Here is a 19,777-nt window from a genome sequence, read left to right as displayed (position 1 = left end):
AGTCGACACAAACCTTATCAATTTCAGCATGATTCAATTTTCATTTCAGGTCAATGTACAGTATTTCTAAATTAATCACAACATAAATATCTCATATTCTTTGATTTTTTTAGTTAAAGAAAACATAAATTAAACCGAAATTTAAAGTACATCAAACAAAAGTATTCCACACATGGCAGTCACAAATACATTCACTGAATTGATTCAGCTATTGTTGGTACACCATGATGAGATGTTGCACCAAACATACATCAGATTTCAGTTTCAATTCTTGTGATTTCAAAGGGAGCCAAGTGCCCACAATTCAACCCCTATGCAGTTAAAAACTAGTTCGTCCCGTTGTGTACAAGTTTCAAATAATTTATGTTGTTACACTATATGAATATGATGTTGAGCTCGGGGAATCCCTGACAAATTAATACTTTTTTGATGGATGAAATTTGAGTAAACCACTAATACTTGTTTGATGAATGAAATCTGAGTAAACAATATTGGTTCAATAGTTGATTTTCGAATGACAGTAATTCTTTTAAACATGTCATACAACTGAAAATACAAAATCACCTGTCCAAACAAGAACAATGTCACAAACTGGCAATTTAGACATGGCTTGTGTTAGAGCTCGCTGTGGACATGATAAGTACATAAAAGCATATATTGCCACCAACTGTTATTGATCTTTGAATACGCATCTACAACAAATGCAAAAATCAAATGGCGAGAGCAACAATCACACTAATCCACAACCCTTAATCTCCAAACATCAATACTGCAAGAGAAATTTCCAATCCAAGCACTAGCAGATCAAAAAATAACACACAATCAAATTTATTAAAAATAAACTTAAACAACACAAGGCATATGCCACATAAAACTCTACTATTAAACTTCAAAATTGTAATTTAGAAAACTCTTACCAACTAACTTCCCCTACAAATCTTGTTCCCATGTTAGATGTCAAAGAAAAAGGTTCCCAAACTAGACAATTTTAAGAATTTGCAATTGTAACCTCAACCCCAACACCAGGTTCAGTGGTGACGGATGTGATATGCTTAACCACATCTGGGGAGCTGAAGAGATCAATCATTCACTTATGGACACAGAGCTCAAATCTGTCCCAAGTGTTGGTTTCTGTCAATGCAAATGTTAAGGGTTAATGAGTCTCTTCCAGTTAATGACGTATTGCAAATTTCAATATCATCTGAATGTAGGTCTGAGCATGCTCAGCTATAGTAACAACCCTACAAAAATAGTACTAAAATACAAGTTTAACTAAACACTATTGGATAGAGATTATTTCATGTTTTAAAAGGCTTCGGGTTCCTAGAGCTTCCAATAGATAAATTCCGAAAACATTCAAGTCTAATAACAACATGGTAAAATTAGAGTTTTTTAACCAAACTCGTGTCATTTTAAAACAAAATTTTCAAACCCAAACAATTTTGTACTTGTTTCTCAAATTCATGTTGCTTTATGAAATAGTTTTCAATTAACTTTTTGTAATTTTTTTTGAAACAGTGCTTACAAAAAAAACTAAATTTTAGAAGTAAGTTCAAAACAACTTGCATCTTAGAAATAAGTTCAAAACAACTTGCATATAAGCAATAATTTTTGTAATACCTTGGGTTAGGTAAAAAAAAAATGCATATAACCACAAGAGGCAAGAAATATTGCAACCAGTAATGTAAATTCAATCAAAACATTCATTAACAGAACAATCAACCTCTACCAAAGGCTAATGGAGTCTGTTTGGATGCTGAAAAGATGAATTAAAAAGAGAGAATAAAATAATACATACCTTAGTTCAAAAACAAATAATAATAAATAACTTAAGCATAAGAAAAAAGCATTACAAATTTTTTTTTAAAAATTGTGTATATCCACGGTAAGCGATGTACAAAAGAAAAACTGTATAACAAGTCTCAAAAGCATCAAAACACAAAAGACAAGCTAGTCACATGTCTTAAATTCACATTGTTATTCCTAAAAAAGGGTAGTGTGAATTGGGCAAAGGATTTAAAAAACCTTATCTTCAAGGCATTTTCTGGTTAATCAAGCACTATAATAACCTCAAGAAATAGATCAAGAGATTTCTAAAACTAGTACCTTCACCATAAAGGGACTTCCTAGTAGTGATATGAAGGACCTTGGTGGGCATCCTAACAGGTCCCTTCACCCTCAGCCCCTATCTTCGACACCGCGAACCAAATCCGCACACACTATCAATCAAAAACAAACACACACAAAGAACAGGATATCAACACCTCATGGAAAATTTTCACAAACAACCTTCACTAACAGAACTACCATTAAAAAAAAAAAATCACCAAAACTGAAATTCAGAAAAGTTTCAGCATCTACAAACACATATAAATGAGATTAAATTTTGCAAGGACACATTGTAAAACACCAATTTTACAATTAGCTAATTAAAAATTGCCACATAAGCAAAAATTAGTAGACTCCATAACAAGTTTTTCCTTCTAGTTTACCCTTTCCACCGCCTCTTACCTAAACCAACCCACTCATCCCCTAACTACAACCTCAAATCATTTTCTCTAAAACCTCGACCCACCAAATCCTTTGGCCAATCAGATAGAAGAATCCATTGTAGTTAATCACTATATCTTCCAATTGAACCCATTACACACAGTACATGTATTTTGGCAAAAACACTTTGTATGATGGTGTTTGAATTTGTGATAAGTTTCAGTAAAAGTATTTTATTTTTATTTTTTTGTGTAGTGCTGGTGGTTTTTATCAAATTAGGAATCCAGTTCAAAGAACAACAAATGGGAATTTGTGTTGGGTTTTTGGTGAATAATTTGGTGTTTGGGACAATGTTTTTTTCAATCTTATTTCTAATGTTTAATTCAATAGGAATCAACAATCAAGTTTTTGCATGAATGACGGATGGTGGTGTTTGCAATTGTGAGTAGTAATGGCAATGATAGGTGTGGGATGGGAAAAAAGTTGAAAATACAGATCAGGGAAGGGGAAAATGTTATTGTGTGGCTGTTAGCACCATAAATCTACAATTTTTATTATTATTTATTATTTATATAATTGCAGGACACGTGGCATCCTCTTATTCATTTGGAAGTTAAAAAAAGTTATAGAGATAATGGAGAATATGAAGGACAAAGTGGATGAGTGAAAGGACACATGGCAAGACAAGAATGAAGATGGAAGAAATGGGTAGTTACTAAGTTGTTATTGTTGTATTTTTTCCTCTATAAATAGCCATTAATGGCTACATTGTAATAGGATCCAGAATTCATAATCAAAGACAATTAATTTCAATATTTCTTGTCATTTTCCTTATCTTAGGAGTAGTTTAACATAGATTTATATTTCGAAGCATTTATTTTCAGCATTTCCATTTCAAAGCATTTTATGAACTTCCTTTTCGAAGAATAGGAGTAGAGGTAAGTAATTATTACTTTGATTGTTCACTCAATCGTCCTTCTCCGTCCCTCATTCTTCTTTTAATTTTTCTTTTTTCTACGCTTTGGCAATTTTGAAGTCCTCTTTGTTGAGGCAAAAGAACCGTCAACGCAATCGCTTGATAATTGACTTGAATTTAATCTGTAAGGATTTTTCAATCCTTGCTGGCACGCTCGCAATTACAACAATAACCTTCGAAAGCCAAAAAGCCAACATATATTTTTGGCATGCCCGGTGGGACAGCCAAGTGTAAGAAATGACAAACTATTTGGATTTCGCCATTCGAACTTGTCAATATGAAATATATTGGTGTGAAAGAGAAATTTTAGATCTTCAAGAAGAGATCCATTTTCCTTACAATATTATTTGGTGGAAGAAAAAAGACACCATTTAATTGGAGAAATTCATCAACTTGATATGGAAATTCGCCAATGGAATGATGAGTTATCAACTCTCACTACCAAGTCTTTAACTGAGGCTTTAATGGCCAGAATTGGTGAATTTTTTCAGAATTTTTCCATGGTTAAAAATAGCAAAAGCAAAGAGTTGATTTCATCAATGGCTCGGGGGGTTCAAGAGTCCGTTTTAAAAGAGCCAAATTATGAAATTAACACAACGAAAGAGCATGTTCTTGAGCCAAATTTGGCTAAGAATGATGTTCCATGTATGACTCGGGGGGTTCAAAAACCAAATTTTAGAGAGTCAAGTCATCAAAATAACATATCTATGGGTGATTTTTATAAGCCATTAATGGCTAACATGAAAAACAACCCACTTTGCCAAATAATTATGAAAACCTATTCGGCAAAAGTCATGTTTTTAAAACAAACATGGTCAAGAATAATGAACAAGCCACTGTTCATGAATTCAAAATTTTTGACATTTTTCAAAATGTCAAAAAGTATGAATTTTCATGGTCACACTATACCATGACTTTTGGTGTTCAAAATCCTTTTTAGATTTGTAGTTCACATCAAAATATAATTTTGATGATGTGGCTAATAAAATTAACAAATTATTCTTATGAGTTCGAAGCACTAAGAATAAGGGATGACCATTTAAAATGCATGAATTTGGCTAGAAAAAGCCTGTGCATTTAAATAAATGGTTGAGAATGGCTTATCTTTTCAAAGTGATGGCCAGTTGTTTGTATGTACACAATCAAAGCATCGAAGATACATTCGAAGCATCAAGAGTTGTTTCGAAGGTTGATTACTTCACCTTCGAAGCTGTATAAGGCTTTGAAGATACATTTGAAACATCAAGAGTTGTTTCGAAGGTTGATTACTTCACCTTCGAAACTGTATAAAGTTTTGAAAACTTTCGAAATGTGTACATCTCTTCACATATATGTAAAATGACAATTAATTAGTTGTCGAATAATGCCTATTTTTGGCATGATAAGTTGGTTCGAAGAACAACTGATTTGGTGTCTTTGAAGAATTAATAACTGGTTCGAAGCACAAAATTAATATTTTCATTAATTATGTATGAACCAGAACATACAAAATGTGAATAACTACAATGTTGGCCAAAAGCTGCTTCGAAGGCTCTTTTGCCATAATTTTGTAAGCTCCGAAGCACTCCATCTTGCATTAACAGCTTCGAAGAAACAATAATGGTGGTTATGAACCTTCGAAACTTTGTCGAGTATTTCTAAGGATGTAATTTGTCCTTTGTCGGCACTTTCAACCTTCGAAAGATGATTTTAGTCCTTTGTACCACCTTCGAAGCTTGTTACTGGTCCGTAATAGCTAGCATTCGAGACATCTAGTCATAATTTCATACTCATTCGAAACACTTCATTGGTGCTATTATATCATTCGAAGCACTTTGTTGATATTATTCGAAGCATTTTATTGCTTAGATTAGTCATGTGCTTGGTTCGGCCCTTCAAAAATTCAAGTAAACATCATTTTTAAAGGCCGCGGGGGGGTAATGTTAGCACCATAAATCTGTAATTTTTATTATTATTTATTATTTATATAATTGCAGGACACGTGGCATCCTCTTATTCATTTGGAAGTTAAAAGAAGTTATAGAGATAATGGAGAATATGAAAGACAAAGTGGATGAGTGAAATGACACATGGCAAGACAAGAATGAAGATGGAAGAAATGGGTAGTTACTAAGTAGTTATTGCTGTATTTTTTCCTCTATAAATAGCCATTAATGGCTACATTGTAATAGGATCCAGAATTCATAATTAAAGACAATTGATTTCAATATTTCTTGTCATTTTCCTTATCTTAGGAGTAGTTTAACATAGATTTATATTTCGAAGCATTTATTTTCAGCATTTCCATTTCGAAGCATTTTATGCACTTCCTTTTCGAAGCATAGGAGTAGAGGTAAGTAATTATTACTTTGATTGTTCACTCAATCGTCCTTCTCCGTCCCTCATTCTTCTTTTAATTTTTCTTTTCTCTACACTTTGGCAATTTTGAAATCCTCTTTGTTGAGGCAAAAGAACCGTCAACGCAATCGCTTGATAATTGGCTTGAATTTAATCTGTAAGGATTTTTCAATTCTTACTGGCACGCTCGCAATTACAACAATAACCTTCGAAAGCCAAAAAGCCAACAGTGGCCCAATGTTTATGAAATTTACTTATGTGACATTAGATTGGCTATTCGGGTATGATTCATTCTCCATGTAAATACACATAAATGGCACATACAGGGGTGACAACAAGTAAAAATTAGTGACTTTAGACGACCCCCCTAAACTTTAAAGATTAATATTAAATTTTGTAATATTTTAAAAGTTTCAATGGAGTGATAGCTCTAACTAAACCGTCTTTTTTTTTTTTTTTTTCCGAACCCTCTTCTCTTTATTTGGAACTTCGGATTTGATGACTCGAAAGTGCCGTCCTTTATGTGTTTTCCGTTTGTTTTTTTTTTCCCTTCTCAATAATTCTAAAATATTGTGTTTTTTTTATATTATATTTTGTATTTTGTTTTAATATTGGAATTAGAATATGCTACAATTAGCTTTCATATCATTGGTTGAATTTAGTGCCAAGATATCACTTGTCAGCTTAATATCAAAATGATTTATTTGATTTACTAAAATTAGATGGAATAGAATAAAATAATTTATTTGCAATGTATTTTTTATTATGTTTTTAGCCACTCAAATACGAAAAATAATATTTTGATGGAATGATCATTCCATTTCACTATATTCTGAGCTTAAAAAGATTTTTTTATTTGTAAAAAGTGTTCATAAATTGATGTGTAATGTATGAATGTGATTCATTTTTTATTCACACTTCATCAATTAAATTTTAACACATTTTTAATTATTATTTATTGAAAACATAATATTTCTGTTAGAATTCATTATTGATCTAACGACATTGACCAAAGCTCGAAAATTGAACCCACTATAATTTGTTTTTGTTTTTTTTCTACAGTCGCCACTGGGAACTCTAATCACTAGAAATGTTTTATCATTTTTGGAAAAGAGTAATCAATTCAGAAACTAGAATCAACGTGAAAACAGCAGAGCAAGCCATATTTAGTTGCTCATAACTAATTAATTAACTAAAGCAAAAATACAACATTAATCAATCATTGTAAAAGCTAATTACTAATTTAGAAATGCCTAAGAAAATATATAGGTTTGATAGAAATCAAAATCTTTCTCGAGGTTCTTGACGCTCTTAGAGGAAAGAGTGATCCTGATCTTGTGAATTTGCTCTTGAGACTCTTCCAACCCTAGCTTCATTGGCCTCATCCCTGCGTACGCCATTGTTCAACAACAACAATGATCCAAATGATTCAATAAAAGCCAAAAAAAACTAAAAAATTCGATGCATAACCACAAGATCGACGCCTTGGTCAGAGAGAGAGAGAGACCTGAAGATGTGAGAGGAGAGGTGCAAGGAGATAGGTATTGAGAGCCGTTTCAATCTCTGCAGAAGCAATAGGAGATTTGATAGGTTGTGTGGAGTTTATATATGTACAATTTAGGGTGAGGGTTTTTCTTTTCTTTTCTTTTTGGGTAAATTACACTTATACCCCTGAGGTTTGGATTTAATATATATCAACTCCTAACATTTGGAAAATTACACTGACCCTCTGTCATTGTAATTATTTACAGGAAATTAACGTTGGTATCAAAAAGATACTAAATTCATACACTCTCTCTTCTTTTCTTTTCTTTTTTTTCTTTTTTTTGGCTTTGTTTTACTTCTTCTGGTTTTTTTTTCTTCTTCTTCTTTCATTTGCTTTACTTTTTTTTTTCAATGTAGTTTTCTAAGCAAGGGGTTTACGAAATGAGACTATTAACTACAAGGGTGGGAATATAATTTCTATAGCACCAGGGAGTGGGTTGTTATCAGACCAAACCTCAGGGGGTGTCAGTGTAATTTATCCTTTCTTTTTTAAGGCTCTGTAGGAACAAAGTATGATATCCTAATGGGCCGGGTTGACAGGGAAATAAGTAATTGGGCGGTGCTTAGAGCACAACCTATTATATGATTGGGTTGAGGCCTTGTGTAAATGAACCATTTGACTGGAATTATTTATTTTTTTATTTTTTATTTTTTTTCTAGAGGGCTGAAGCCAAGACTAAATAGGAGGAGGTTCAAGGAGACATGATCCTTGTTTATCCTCCTCAAGCAAACTAGATAACACCAAAGGGGATACATAAAGAAATTCCCACCAAGTCGACAAGTGAAGAGCATTCTTAGCAAGAAAATCTACACACTTGTTCGCTTCACACAAACCACCCTTAGGTGAATTCCAAATAATCACAAATAATCAAGAGAAAAAACCTCACCAAATAGATGTACAAAAGTCTTCGAAACAGATTATAGAAGACCCAAAATAATAAACCAATTCGGTCCTATACTCCAATAAGGAAGTGAACCCAATAATTCTCCCCTTACCGACTTAGGGGGAGACATCAGCCATACCCGCCAAAGTTTGACACTTCAAATGTTTGTCCCTTGACAAAGTCTTAGTCAACATATCCAAAATATTATCATCCATGTGAACCTTTCGAGTTGTAACATTTTCGAATCTAACACATCACGAATCCAATGGTATCTCACATCAATGTGTTTCGATCTCGAATGAAAAGTGAAATTTTTACTCAAATGAATAGTACTTTGACTATCACAATAAAGCACATACATTTCTTGCTTCAAACCCAACTCTTGCAAAAATTTCTTCAACCATAACTCTTCTTTGCAAGCTTCCGTAATGACAATAAATGCAGCTTCCGTAGTTGAGAGAGTAACATATTTTTGTAATTTAGATTGCCATATCACAACTCCTCTTACAAAAGTCATCAAATACCTCGAAGTAGATTTCCTAGAATCAACATTACTGGCCATGTCAAAATCTGTGAACCCATCAAGTATCGGCTTACTATCCCTAAAACACAAACACACCTTCGAAGTCCTTCGAAGATATCTTAGAATCCATTTCGCCATTGCCCAATGTTCTTTACCCGGATTAGAGAGAAAACGACTCACCACACCAACGATGTGAGCAATATCCGGCTTTGTACAAACCATGGCATACATCAAAGAACCAAGCGCTGAAGCATAAGGGATTTTCTACATCTCTTCCTTGTCTTTCTCACTTGTAGGACATTGATTCGAACTAAGCTTAAAGTGACCCACAAGTGGACAACCAACCGGCTTTGCTTTATTTATGTTGAACCTTTCAAGAACATTTTCAATGTAGCTTTTTTGAGACAACCAAATCAGCCTCGTTTTGCGATCACGAACAATTTTCATACCAAGTATTTGCTTTGTCGGTCCCAAATCTTTCATAGCAAATGACTTGCTCAACTCCAATTTCAATCTGTTAATCATAGTATAATCTTGACCCATAATTAACATGTCATCAACATAAATCAAAAGAATAATAAATTTGCCATCTGAAAAAAATTTCAAAAACACACAATGATTCGAAGTGGTTTTAGAAAACTATTATTCATCATGAGATAGTCAAATTTTTTGTACCATTGTCGCGGGACTTGCTTGAGACCGTATAAATTTTTCATCAATTTGCAAACAAATTTCTCTTTCCCTTTCTCTACAAAACCTTCTGGTTGCTCTATGTAAATTTCTTCTTCAAGGTCACCATTGAAGAAATGCGATCTTCACATCAAGTTGCTCAACTTCAAGGTTCATACTTGCGGCCATGCCAAGTACAACATAAATAGAAGACATCTTCACAACCGATGAGGAAATCTCATCAAAGTCAATACCTTTCTTTTGCCCAAAGCCTTTCATAACAAGGCGTGCCTTGTACCTCAGATTCTTGCCATCATTCTTCAATTTGAAAACCCACTTATTTTTCAGAATTTTCCTTCCCTTAAATAACTTCCCCAAATCATAAGTGTGGTTTTCAAGCAAGGAGTTCATTTCCTCTTTCATGGTCTTTTTCCAATCACCTTTCATTGCACGCTCAATTGCTGTTTAGAAGCTCTTAGGCTCCCCTTGATCGGATATCAACACAAATTCATTGGGAGAATACCTTTTCAAAGGTTGCTGGTCCCTTGTAGATTTTCTCAACTGAAGTTGTGGTGACAGTTCTTGAGTTAGATGCTCTTCTTCAATTTCGGGCTCAACTTCGTTTGAAGTAACATCATCATCTACATCTTTAAGAGGTGGCTGTATATCTCCCCCATTTCCATTATCCACCGAAGACAAAGGAGATGAATCAGTGTCAATGAGATCACTAGTTTTTTGCTCTGGTTGATCACCTTTGCCAAAATCTTCAATTGTTTGGTCTTCAAGAAAAACAACATCACGGCTTCGAATAACTTTTTTGTCGACTGGATCCCACAATCTATAACCAAATTCATCACTCTCATAGCCAAGAAAAATGCATTGTCTTGACTTGCTATTAAGCTTGGAGCTCTCATCCTTTGGAATGTGAATAAAGGTTCGACAATCAAACACTCTCAAGTACTTATAAGACACATCCTTGTCGGTCCAAACTCTTTTAAGAACATCACTATTCAAAGGATAGGAAGAAGACAAATTGATCACGTCAACAACTGGCCTCATTGCCTCACCCCAAAAAGATCTTGGCAATTTAGCATATGAAAGCAGGCATCTTGTTCTTTCCATAATTGTGCGGTTCATCCTCTCGACAACGCCATTTTGTTGAGGAGTCTTCTTAACTGTCTTTTGATACCGAATACCTTGACTGCGACAATACTCATCAAATGGCCCAATATATTTATCACCATTTGTCTGTTTGGATGCGCTTCAATTTTTGCCCTATATCTCTTTCAACCATAGCCTGAAAATGCTTAAACACATCTAGAACTTGATCTTTAGTTTTTAGTGCAAAAGCCCAAACTTTCCTTCATTAATCATTAATGAAAGTAACAAAATAAAGTGCACCACTATGTGTTCTAACTTTCAAAGGACCATAAACATCTGAATGAATCAACTCTAAAACATTTTCTTTTTTAGAAGCAACATTTTTATGAAAAGAAATTCTATGTTGTTTACCCGCCAAACAATGAATACAAGTTTTAAGATGTGTACCTTTCAAACCGAGTAGAAGCTCTTTCTTGAACAAAACTTGCAGCCCCTTTTCACTCATGTGGCCAAGCCACTTATGCCATAATTTGGTAGAAGCATCATCCTCGAGTGCATTGACAACATCTTTACAAGTTTTTCCTTGCATAGAATAAAGTGTATAAGTCTTCTTGCACTTAGCTACTACCAAAGAACCCTATGTGAGCTTCCATATTCCATCACCAAATTTGTTGTTGTAGCCTTCATCATCTAGCTTCCCGGTAGAGATCAAATTGAGGCGAATGTCGGGAACATGCCTCATATCTTCAAGCAACAACTTACAGCCCAAATTTGTTTCCAAGCAAACATCACCCACGCCAACAATCTTGGACAAACCGTTATTACCCATTCGAACACAACCATAATCTTCTTTGGTGTAGGTAGTGAAGAAATCAACTCAAGAAGTCACACAAAAAGAAATACTAGAATCAATCACCCAATTGCTCTCTTAGCCCAAAAAATTGATACAATCGTCTTCACAAATAACCATAAGATCATTGGTAGTAACCGCTGTAGACACCCCATTTTTGACCGTCCTCAAGACTTGGACGTCACCGTTTGAACACTCGGTGATTATCCATGTTTGTGTTCGTTTGGAGTTCCTGGAGGTCTCGGCTCGCGCGCCTCGCCTCAGGATCTCCGAACTCGACTGTTTAGTGTTTGGTTTTGCACCAAACACTTGTGTTTTGCCTTGGAGGGGCAAGGAATGCCTTGTGAGGCATCCCCACACATCACCGGCAGTGGTTAGAGGCCACCGGCTGGTTTTTGCTACAACCGGCAGGCACTATTTGTTGCCGGTCAGCATTATTTAGTGCCGGTCGGCACTCTTTTTTGCCAAAATGGCATTTTTGGCAGGCCGACTACTGTGCATCTGCTTTTGCAGATATTTTAAGACAGCTGTCTTGCTTTTGGCTCCCCTCCATACGTGTATGGAGGGATCTCCCTCTTATGAAGCTTGTCTTGTAAGCTTTACAAGACAAGAAGTTCTATAAAGAGAGGGGCTCTCTCTTGTTGCAAGGGTTAGACACTTGAGATATTTTAGAGAGCTTAGACAGCCATTTTTAGGGTTTGAGTTCTAGGGTTAGGGTTTGATACACATTATCTCTCTCTTTTTCCCTCTTGTGTGTGTTAAAGTGTGTTTGTGTCTTACTATTGCACACAAACACATAGTGTTTCACCTTTCTTTGGCTCCTGAGGTTCTAAGGGGCTGATTTTGGTGTTTTGGTATTGGATTCAAGCCAATGAGGGCCATTGGAGCATCATTGTTGAAGAGGTCTTCAAGGGTGAGAATCTAGTCCCATTATTCCCCATTTTTGCATCTTGTTTTTACCTATCTTAAAATCGTTTTTGAGCTTAGTGTATAATACAAAAAAGTTCTGTTTTTAGACCCTGTTGATTGTTTATTAAGGATGTTTTGTGGTTTGGAGGTGTTTGACCCCTCCTAGGCCTTGAAAGGCCCCATTTTGAGCCATTTTGAGCAAGCTTCGAGACTTTGGTGTTTGGGCCTCTTCACCACTGAAATCTTGAGGGATTTCAGTGGTGGAGATGGTGCCTTGAAGTCTCCAAAAGGAGAGGGCCACCCCCTCTCCTTGTTATCCTTAAAATGGACCATTTTTGGCCTCTTGAGAGAGCACCTAGCTAGGCTTCATGTTGACCATGCCTTAGTTGTTTTTTGTGCTTAATATGCCATATTATGCCTTTGTTTATTGTTGGTTTTGGTACACCATGCATGCTTAGCATACCTACCATGTAATGCCTTGTTATTGCCTTAATATGCCTTAGGCTGTTAGCCTTTGTTCAAGCATGTTTTAGGCTTAGTCATGTGAAGCTTGTGTGCTTATTTTGCCATGCTAGAGGTCTGTCCATGGTTGTTTGGGTCGGATTTGGCATGCTTAGTATAGCCCCTTTGTATTTGAGCTTGTATGCTTCAAGTATGTGAATGTGTAGTATGTGCTTCTTGCATCATTTCAGTGGTTTGAAACCACCCTACATGTTATTTCAGTCCTTTTAGCATGCCTAAATGCTTACATTTTGTGGCCCTTTTGTTGCTTCAAGAGTTGATGCTCCATGCTTCATATTTGTGCCATCGTGTTCACCTCTAGGATTAGGTCGCTTAGATGCCATCTAGGGAGTCCCCTTTGCATGGTCTAGGTCTGCCTTGAACCTATCTTAAGCCCTCTTAGCCTTGTAAGGCTTGGTTGGCTTAGCCATGGTTCAAGTCTCCTTGACTTGCTTCAAGTACTTGGAGCATTTGTTGCATGTTTAGCTTGATTTGTTGCTTGGTTTGGCACCTTGTTTTAACATGATTTTCAGAGCTTATGTTGCATGCTAATTAGTCCATGCTATCCACTTTCAAGTGTGCTTGAGAGTCCCTCTTTTATGCCTAAGTGTTGGCCCTTAATAATGTGCATGTGTGCATGTGTTTTGGTCCTTTATTTTAGTCATTTTGGCCACTGTTTTGGGCCTTATTAGAGCTGCCCAAATCTTGTATAAGTCCATCTTTTCATCCATTTGCATTGCCACATGTTTGCTTGTATGCTTGCATAAGTGCCTTGCCATGCCATGTTGCATCCTTAGCTTGTATGCCTAGGTTGCATTGCATCTTGCATGCATGCATTGTTCCTTGAGTTGGTGATGGGAATTGGGCCTTGGTTTGTTTGTTTGGTTTGCATTTCATTTGACATGAAAGTTGCATACTTGATCCCTTGGGCCATCATGCATGGAAATGCGTAATTGGTGGTCCAAGAATCGAGACACATGCCCCTTTGAGTCATTACCATGATAAGGGACATGATTGGTGCATATATGCCTTGAATTGTGCTACCATGCTTTGCCTTGCCCTCTGTTGCTGTCAATTGCAGGTTCTGCAGGCATTCCTTGCCGACCGGCAGTATATATTGCCGACCGGCAGTAAACGAGCAGCCGATGGATTCATCTTGTGCCGGTGACTACACCACACTGCCGGTGGCAATTCTATTCAGCCGGTGGCACTCCTCAATGTCCAGAGAAGCAGTCTTGAGGTTTTGACAACCTCTAGAGGAGTGAAGGAAGGAAAACAGAGGTAGCTCATGCATGGCGGCGCATTTCCCGAGGCGATTTACTGTTTTCTTAGCTTAAGTTAATTTACTTAGTTGATTAGGCAATTTATAATATTTAATTAGCTTGCGTAGTTAATTAATTTGTATTATTTATTTGGTCCCTCCGAGCGAGGGCAAATCTGTAATAAGTGTGTGTGAGTGGTGTGTATGTCTTCCAATCCCCACTTCTTTCTTCCCTCTTACTTACCTGCTTTGATGGTTAGTATTAGGGCACGTTTAATTTAGCATACCTTATGCTATGCATGCGTGCATTCATGCATTTGTATTGCATGCATTGGGCTCGGTACATCATGCTAACTACATTTGTATTTCAATTCCAAATTGAATACGTGCATCAAATTGATCGCATTTCATATGCCATGCTTAGGTTAGCTGAGCCTACTCTAATTGCATCTTGCATGTGTGGCATTAGTCAACTTGACATGAACTAGGACACGCATGTTTGCTAACTAGTTTATTGTTTTGGCACGGAGTACGATGTAAGTATTTATGTTTTAGCATCCCGCATGCATGCGAGTGTTGCCATGACAGTATGCTTGCCATGCGGCTAAATGCTTATATGATAAATTGTTTGAATGCCTGTGGGTGAAGGTTAGACTGTTTGAGTTGGAAAGACTCATTAAAATCCGTGTTTTAGCCTACTTACGAGTAGCAAATTCCAAAACGTTTTTCAAAACAAACGGATATGCAATGCTTGTTTCCGAATTAAGCAATCTAGTCTATACTTGTTTGCTGTGCGCATACCATAGTAATTCTAGGCTAATAACCAGAATAAGAACACATAAAGTTTTCAAAAACGGATATCATGATTAGTAGAGGCCGGTCTTCGGACTGGGCGAGAGGGGGTGCTCATAGATGACCTTCCTCAATCGTACCCTAGCTCCCGAGCCGGGACAACTCCGGTGATGACGGACATGTGGCCTTCGGCACCGAGTCAGGGTTTCCTAAATTTCCCCATTTTAAAAATATTTAGGTGGCGACTCTGTATCTGGCAAAGCAGTCCATGTTTGGCACTTCTTTTCAAAAAATCTATTTCTTAAAACGATTTGCCGGATTTGGACTCTTTGGTTCAAGATTAAGAACCGTGACACAAAATCGAGTCCGAACTGTGGCGAAGGCCCCTCCGCGGGCGCGTCTACAACCGCCGTTATGTCTTCTTACTTCTTATCCACACTTTTGTCACGCCTTTTCTCCTTGTTCTTGAGTTTTTAGCATTCCCGCTTCATGTGCCCTTTCTGATGACAATAATGACACTTAATGTCTTTCTTTGAAAAAGAACCATATCTTGATTTGTCACGGCTTTGATCACGACCACGAGGAGTCTTACTCCTCCACTTTGTTTTACTTCAACCTCTCATAACAAATGCTTCCGAAAGAGAGAAATCCGCTGATTTTCTTCTAGTTTCTTCATTCAATAAAAAACTAGTGACTTGGCTCATTGTGACAGCTCAATCGGGCACCGAATTACTAACCGTCACAACCAAAGTCTCCCAACTTTTGGGCAAAGAACTAAGTAGCATCAAAGCCTGCAACTCATCATCAAAAACAATTTTCATCGAAGCAATGTGGTTAACAATACTCTTTATTTTATTTAAATGTTCCATAATAAGGCTGCCATATTTATATTTTAAATTAACCAACTTTCGAAACATAATGCTTTATTTGTAGCCGATTTTCTATCATAAAAATCTTCTAATTTTTTTCCATAAATCATGTGTTGAAGTTTTAGTAGCAACATGATGAAACACACTGTCATCAATCATTGACGGATAACACCAACGGCTTTTCAATTAAACCTCTTCCATTCATTATCTTTCATACTCTCGAGTTTGCCACTATCACCCTCAATATGCCCATATAAATCTTTACAAAATAATAGGTCTTCCATTTTAGTTTTTCAAGTTACCCAATTGCTTCCATTGAAGTTGGACATACGACCCACATTCCCCTCCATTGATTTACACAAGTAAATAAACTCAAATAAACCGTAAGCTCTGATACCAGTTGTTAGGGGAAATAGATGATTTTCCATAAGTAAATCAATCAATGGAAATAAAAACTAATGTGGAAAAATTAAATCAATAACGACACAAGAATTTTTACGTGGTTCCTTCAATGTGAGGTACATCCACGGGATTGTAATCTGATTCCACTATCAACCAAAAAGTTTCCAAACGATTACAAACGTGACACGAATGGTCTCACAAACCACCCTTAGGTGAATTCCAAATAATCAAGAGGAAATACCTTACCAAATAGATTAACAAAAGTCTTCGAAACAGATTGTAGAAGACCCAAAATAATAAACCCAAATCAGCTTCACCAAAGCAGTCGAAGATGCACGCATACAGTGCTTCAAAAAACCAAAACCGAAGCAAAGAGAACTTCCAATTGCAATATCCGAAAAGCAGTACTCTTCACTCACCTAAATTTGATTCCACCGAATAATGTATCAATTTTCCACAGTTGCTACATACCTTCGGAAGAAACAATATATATATTATTGATTCTTGAGTTTTTTTAATCAAAATCCTAGCTGTTACTAAATTGAATATTAAATACCCATTGAGTTTCTAAAAATTAAATATAATATATTAAAAATATATTATAACCCATACTAATTCATCCACTTAAAAAGTGACAGTGAGAAGAAGTGTAGCCAACACGAAGGGAGAATTAGCTCTTCCCAAATCTATCTTGGAAGTTGACAATTTCACATTGGTGGCCACACAAAGGGCAGCCAGAGGCATTACTTAAGTTCCTTTGAAGTTTCATTGCATTAGTAAGGATGAAACCTAAAATTTGATCCTTATAACAAAATAAGTTTTTAATTTTTAATTTTATTAATTTAACTGTTAATATTTTAATTTGTTTCAATCTAAATTATTTGTCTATTTTCGTTAAATAAAATCAGTAGAGAGAGAGAGATTTTGTTCATTAAACTCAATGAAAATATATACATTTTAGACATTTCATATACATCTACACTAAGTTTAATCATTAAAATACTATATTTTCGTCGATTTACCTAACAAAAATAAACACATGATTTAAATAAATCAAAATATTCGAGTTTAAATTGATAAATTAAAAACTCAAAATTTATGTAGTTACAAAGGTCAAACCTTTTTGTTGTTGTAATTTTCCCTTTTAATTAATTTTTTTTAAAAAAAAAAAAAAATTAGTTTTGTGAAGTTGTGTCAAAATATTTAGTATAGTTTTTGCTTATAGTTTAGGAAATAAAATGATTTAATTAAGTTGGTTATTAGACGGTTAGAAAAAAAGGAACTTATTGTCCAATAGGTCCTATGATAATTAATGGTATTTTTCATTAAATACTATTAAAAAATGTCACTAATTATTAATTTTTAGCAGCAGTTTGAAAATTTTGTCACAAAAAATGCATTAATTATAAGTTTTAGCAGCAATTTTAAAAAATCGTCATAAAAAAATTCATCAATTTTTAACTTTCAGTGATAGTTTGCAAAATTCATCACAGAAAAGTATCACTAATTTTAAGTTTTAGAGACAAATTATAAAAATCGTGAGAAAAAAGTCACTAATTGTCAATTTTTAGCGACATATGCAAAGGATTGTTAAAAAAAATTATTTTTAGCGATAATTTTACTAAAAATTATTTTCAATAGGGCTTGATGGGAATTAAGTTTAACTATTAAAAACTATTAGTAGTTTACTCTTAGAAAAATGATGCTTTTGATTTTTTACGTCTAGAATGACCCGATAGTTATTCAAGTGGTCATGGAAAGAGAACTTCAAGTTTGGTGAGGTTTCATGTCCGAGTATATGGAGAGATATTGACATACATTTGGTGAGGTTTCATGTTCGAATATATGAAGAGATATTGACATACATTATGATCTAATTACTAATATACCAACTGTTTTTTTTTTTTTTTGGGGGGGGGGGGTAAGTTTTATATCTAGATTATCAGATTTTAATACACCAAATGGAGTCAATATCCCAATAATTCATATCAGCAGCTTAAAATTGATTAATTTGTTGAGAACGAATTGGTTTGTGTCAAGTCCATTGACCAATCATTACTTAATAGGTCAACTAATCTGAAATCGACATAAACCCTATCAATTTGAGCATGGATCAATTCTCATTTTATGTCAATGTAAAGCATTTTTATATTAATCACAACGTAAATATGTCTCGTATTTTTCTTTCTCTCTCTCTCTTCCTTTTTATTTTTGTCAAAAAAAAAAAAAAAACATAAATTAAAACTGAAATTGAGCGTGCCTCAAACGGTAGATCAACACACTCTTGATAAATATGCTTAATGGTAATCACTTTTAATTGATTCATAAGGCCTTTATAGTCATCCAAAATAAAATAAATAAATAAAAATTTACTGAATTGATTGGCTACTATTGGGTATCCCATGATGAGATGTTGAACCAAAACCAACATCAGATTCAACTTCAAATTCCTGTGATTTCAAAGTGAAGAGCCAATTTTAAACAATCACCCAAGCCTTCAAAAAAATTTGGCACCAAATTTTTGAAGTTTGAATAGAGGATGCTCTAAAGGAGAAATTTTTTAGAATTGAATTTCCACATTTACCACTAACTTTAACATCTAGAACCTGTTCTCAAAAAAAAAAACATCTAGAACCGAACTAAGTTAGAAGACCAAATTAAATTTTTTTTTTTTTTATATATTAAAAATTAAATTGACATAATTTACATATTAGAAATCAAAATGATACAAGTTCTATACGATGAGAACTAAGACCATGTTTGTTTGGACTGAATAAAAAGGAATTGTAATCCATTGAATTCTAAATTATTTAATTGAAACCCTCCAATCTCTCCAAACAAATATCCCATAAAAGGATAACAAAGGACCAAAAATGGCAGTGGCAGGCAACTGAAAATGGTGACCAAGAATAGCAACCCTCTGGCGTACCCCTTTTTTTTTCTTTTTTTTTTTTAACATGAAAAACTCAATTTTTTTTACTTTTTCATGTTACACCATTAATAACTCCAAATATTTTACCATTCCAACCATCCCATCTGTGTGTTTACACCTATTCTTTCAAACCCTACTTCACCCCCACTTCAACCACCACCTTCGACCGCCACAACCATTTGTCCCACAACTCCCATCCTTGCAACCCAACCCCCACCACAATGACCCAATCCCTCCAGCTCCCCACCATCGTGAGTGAGAGAGAGAGAGGGAGGGAGAGAGAGAGAAATCGACCCAGGATAGCAGAATGAAGAAAAGTAGGCGGGTGGCAAAAGAGGTATCAAGAAGGGTGACAGGGGAAGGGGTCGTGGCATGGGGGCAATGGGAAAGCATGGCAGGGGAAGGTGTTGCATGGATAGGGTAGGGAAGGGAAGGGAAGGGAAGGGGGAGAGGTGGCAGAGAGGAACAAAGGTGGTCAATAGTTGACAGTGGTGGTGGCCAGTCAGTGGCTAGTTTTCTTTCAAGCATTAAGATTTTTGTCCTAAGATATGATTTTTTTGCCAAGGGTTAAAACCATAATAAAAATAAAAAATAGCCGTGGTGAAGAGAAACAAACCAACAAAAACACCATCAATAACAGGTCCATGTACCTAGTTTTTCCCTAATGCACAGTATTCATGCACAAACCAATCTCCAAATATAAATACCCCAAGAGAGTTTCCCAACCATCAGCGAA

The 19,777-nt window shown here is 35.4% G+C and overlaps 1 pseudogene; it reads right to left on the bottom strand.

Annotated features, from left to right (window-relative positions):
- Positions 1–882: 882 nt before the first annotated feature.
- Positions 883–7,739, bottom strand: LOC114260411 (small ribosomal subunit protein uS10y-like; annotated as a pseudogene).
- Between the last annotated feature and the right edge of the window lie 12,038 nt (positions 7,740–19,777).

The sequence above is a fragment of the Camellia sinensis genome, chromosome 1 (genome assembly GCF_055761805.1).
Source record: "Camellia sinensis isolate YWXY chromosome 1, ASM5576180v1, whole genome shotgun sequence".
In the NCBI taxonomy this organism is placed as follows: domain Eukaryota; kingdom Viridiplantae; phylum Streptophyta; class Magnoliopsida; order Ericales; family Theaceae; genus Camellia; species Camellia sinensis.
Note: the sequence above shows the minus strand (reverse complement) of the source record. Positions and strands in the feature narration are given on the sequence as shown.